This window comes from Camellia sinensis, chromosome 6 (genome assembly GCF_055761805.1).
Source record: "Camellia sinensis isolate YWXY chromosome 6, ASM5576180v1, whole genome shotgun sequence".
Taxonomy (NCBI): Eukaryota; Viridiplantae; Streptophyta; class Magnoliopsida; order Ericales; family Theaceae; genus Camellia; species Camellia sinensis.
This window is the reverse complement of record NC_138966.1, coordinates 125,108,173-125,112,427: the sequence shown is the minus strand read 5'-3', so window position 1 is coordinate 125,112,427 and position 4,255 is coordinate 125,108,173. Positions and strand designations below refer to the sequence as shown.

The window sequence follows — 4,255 nt, the reverse complement described above, 5'->3', positions numbered from 1 at the left end:
TTTTTAAATAAAAAAAAACTAAGTTCAAATTTTTTTAATTATTATAAAAAATACTTACAAATATCTATTTACTAATTTAATAAATAGATAGGTCAAATGATTCATATAAGTTGGGAATAGATAAAGATAATTTTTAATGATTAGGTAAAAGACAAGTTGGCGTAAATCTCATGTTAAACCTAAATTTAATATCACAAATGAATTCTAATCTATTTTTATGTAAATCCTATAACATAAGATAAATTATAATTTTGATGGTAGACAAATTTTTAGACTTTACGAAAAATGGAAAAAATTAATATATTGACAAATGTAATTTATCACTATCATATGATAAATTAAATTTACGAAACTGATAAGACGAAATGTATTTATATTTTATCATAAAAATAATTTTTGTGATTTATTTTTTAATTTTTACCAATTAAATTATGACATGTATTTGTTATTAAGAACTTAGAGCACACAATTAATGACATAAGAATAATTAAAAAAAATTCTCTTATATGTAATTGTGTTAAAAAAAATAAATAAAATTTAATTGATTCTAAATTATCTTTACTAAATATTTCAGATAAATTTTTTAGATTATTATTTAATTTTAAAAATTAGTTTTTGATTGTTTATTTATACATGTGCACAACACAGGTAATTATGCTAGTTTACTTAAACTTAAATGACACCAAATCAAATAAATACAACTTTCTCAAACAAAAAAAAAACTAATTAGTTCTTAAGAAAACTTTTAAGATTAAATGGATCAACATTAATCCCCCATATATGAGATTTTTTGGTAAATTTTTCATATTTTTTCGTCGACAAGAAATCGTGGACAAGGTAATTATAAAAGTCAATAATACTGCGTGACCAACACTCAAGTTCTTGACTTATTATTTTTTTCAAGTACACAACATTTTGATTGTACATCGCTATACGCTTTCCTCTTTTGTTTCTGATTTCTGTTCAACTGATTTGGCTTCTTTTGTTTTTGATTTTTGTTCGAGTAATGGTTTGGCTTTTGCTTCTTTGTGCATCCCCCACAAAACACCATAGAGGCCTCCCACTAGTAAAGCTCCACAAACACTGCCACAACATGAAAATTCTATTTCTCACATTGACACAACACGAACATGAACATACAAACACATAAAATAAAATAAGTAACAATCAAACATACAAACACATAAAATAAAATAAGTAACAATTGACATTACATGGACACAAACGCATAAAACAAGAGTTGAAAGGAGAGAGAATGGACCTTCCCCAGTGAGGGGTCTCCTTCCACAAGAATGCTGAGAAGATGGCTATAACAATGAATGCTAATGGATTAAATGCAGCTGAAAAAACCGGGCCTCTCTTCTCTATCACCCAAATTCTCAACCAGAATGTCGGCGCTACGAAAATTACACCCTGCCATTTTCATTAACACTCAATTCAACCCAAAAAAAGAATTTAAAAAAACAAAAGAAAAAAAAAGGTTGAAGAAGATATCTTACACAATAGGCCACAACAAGAAGGTTAAGATCCGAACCAAGTTTCCATGCTGATATGTTTCCTCTCGACTGCCACAGCCCATATTGCTGATTGTCTGCAGCTAAAGAAGCATTGTATCGTTGTAAGTCTAAGTTTATCTGGATATATCTTTGTAAGATGACCCCGAAAGCCAATCAATTCATACAAAATAAGTCTAGGAACAAATAAATCGATTATAGAATTATATATATGGATAAACAACATTTTTTTAGAAGTGGATCTCACCAACAAATTCTGTAAAATCTTGTCAATTCATAGGTAGTTTATGTTTGATTTTGTGTTTAAAACAAATTGTTCGTGTAGAATGAGTTTAGGAACATAGAAAAGGGTAACAAAACCAGACATAGAAAGAATGGGGTAAGCTATCAATAGATCATAATAGTTGGATTTAATTCCCATCAATTCCTATTAAAAATAAGTCCTAATAAAATCGTCATTAAAAATAATTTTTTGTGACAATTTTTTGCATGTCGCTAAAAACTGATAATTAGTGACTTTTTTTATTCACAGTTTTTATAAATTGTCGCTAAAAATTACAATCAGTGACGTTTATGTGACAATTTTCGAACTGTCGCTATAAGTTGAAAATTATTAACATTTTGTTTGTGACGATATTTTTTAAATTGTCGCTAAAACTTATAATTAGTGACATTTTTTTGCCAAAATTTTTAAATTGTCGCTGAAAATTAACAATTAGTGACAAATAGTATTTTATGAAAGATGCCATTAATTATCATAGGACTGATTGGACAATTAGTCCACTGATTAGAACTTACACGTATGTCTCCTAATAGAATGTATAAGAATGGCCAAGATTTTTCAAAAGCAGATCTCACCAATAAATTCTATAAAATCTTATCCATCCATGTGTATTTTGTATGTAATTTTTGTGCTCGTTACAAATTAAAACTAATTAAGAAGAATACAAAAATTGATTACAGAATCAGACACAAAATGTGTACGAATGAAGAAATTTAATAAAATATTTTTTGTTCATATATTTTCTGTGTTTGATAATTTTTATATTCATAGCGAAACCGATTCATGAGAGAGAGAGAGAGAGAGAACCTGCATAATAAGCCACAAAGACCAATTAGCCTGGACAGAGAGGGCAAAAAGAGAGCCTTTTAGGCACTGTGCTTTGGTGCCACACCCTGTATATGATTGTGAATTTTGATCTTGGGTACCCTGTGGATACACAGGAGGCCCCTTCACGAAAGAATACACCACAGCCCCACCAACACATAGCATTGTTCCCAATACCTTTGCCACTCCACTCCATTCAGTTATGGAAATGCTTTCCATCCTAAAAAAATACCAACCACTAGGTTTGTCGTTAGCTTCTTGGTAGTACTTATGAAGGTAATTCCTTTAGAAATAACAATAAGATTTACTGTTAGCATCCTGATAATACAAGATTGAATCGTGAAATCAATCTCTTTAGAAATAGTGATAAGATTGTGTACATCTTATCTTTTCAGATCTTGGTTTAGCATGATTTATATTCTATCATTTACATGATTGGAATTGAGACTTTCATTTCATGCATAAAGTTGCAATATATCATTAAAATCCAAAATCAAGTGGTCTATAATTGTTACATCAATTTGAATTTCAAAATCTCCCTTAATTGCTTTTGAATTTAAAATAAAAATATGTTGATGTGGCTCTTTCACAACTATTGATCACGAAATAGATATATTTCCATTCTATTCATGTAATGGAGGAAATCACATCGACTTTAGTAAGTGTCAAGAGCTTGTGCACTAAATCACACTGAAAAATCTAGAAATCCTCTAGATGTTAATTTGTGATTATGTATCAATTTTAAGCAATAAAACAATCCCAATCAAACAATCAAGACAAATCGACACAACGATTTTAACGTGGAAAAACCACAATTGGACACCTCTAATTGTGATAAAAAAACCATGGGCAACAGCCACAAAATAATCCACTAAGAAGATATAAAGGAATTACTCAGGTATACTCTTAATTACCTAGCGAATCCATGCTCGAATTGAGCCAACCTCTATGTGTCTCTTCCAACCCCGTTTTCACCTCGGAATTGTCTTGACGATGAGCCACTCCGGAATCCATCGAAGAACAACTCTATCTTTTGTGTAGAATAAACAAACAAACCTTTGATGTATGCTTCTTAAACCATGAGTTGAATAATCAATGAAAACATCAAAGAAAACTAGCAAAATATCCCCAGATATAAACTTTAGAATCCAAAAAGAAGATCTGGAGAAGTAATCTTAAAATCTGACCCAACACGCGAATTTATAGAATCTGTCCCGCGATCTTCGCTCGAGCGCCCAACAGCCCGCTCGAGCGACTTCAACAAAATATGCGCGTGATATAACAGAGGTCCGCTCGAGTGCTAGAGAACCCGCTCGAGCGCGAAATCACACATCTTTGTACTTTTACAGGCGACCAAAACTGCTGAAACCAAGGATTCTACGCTCGAGCGGGTACTGTCCGCTCGAGCAGACAGGCAACTTGGAATGCATTTTTGCATTTTGCTTCGGGGGCGCTGCCCCTCGACCCCGCCAGGGCGCTACCCCGGACCCGCCAAGGGGCGCTACCCCCTGGACCCTCGCGAGCTGACCGGGCAGCTCGATCCCCATCATAATCAGCGAAGTGGCAATCTTGAAAGCATTAGCATCACAAACTTCTCTGAAAGGCACAATTCGGGTTGGATTCGCATCTAAAC

At 32.5% G+C, this 4,255-nt stretch overlaps 1 long non-coding RNA gene across 1 annotated transcript; it reads right to left on the bottom strand.

Moving 5' to 3' along the window:
- Window positions 1-743: 743 nt before the first annotated feature.
- LOC114316004 (uncharacterized) lies at window positions 744-1,413 on the bottom strand. Its single transcript, XR_014331772.1, has 2 exons — window positions 1,262-1,413; window positions 744-1,083 (listed from the first exon to the last, which is right to left on the bottom strand). It is a non-coding gene; the product is annotated as an uncharacterized LOC114316004 (long non-coding RNA).
- Between the last annotated feature and the right edge of the window lie 2,842 nt (window positions 1,414-4,255).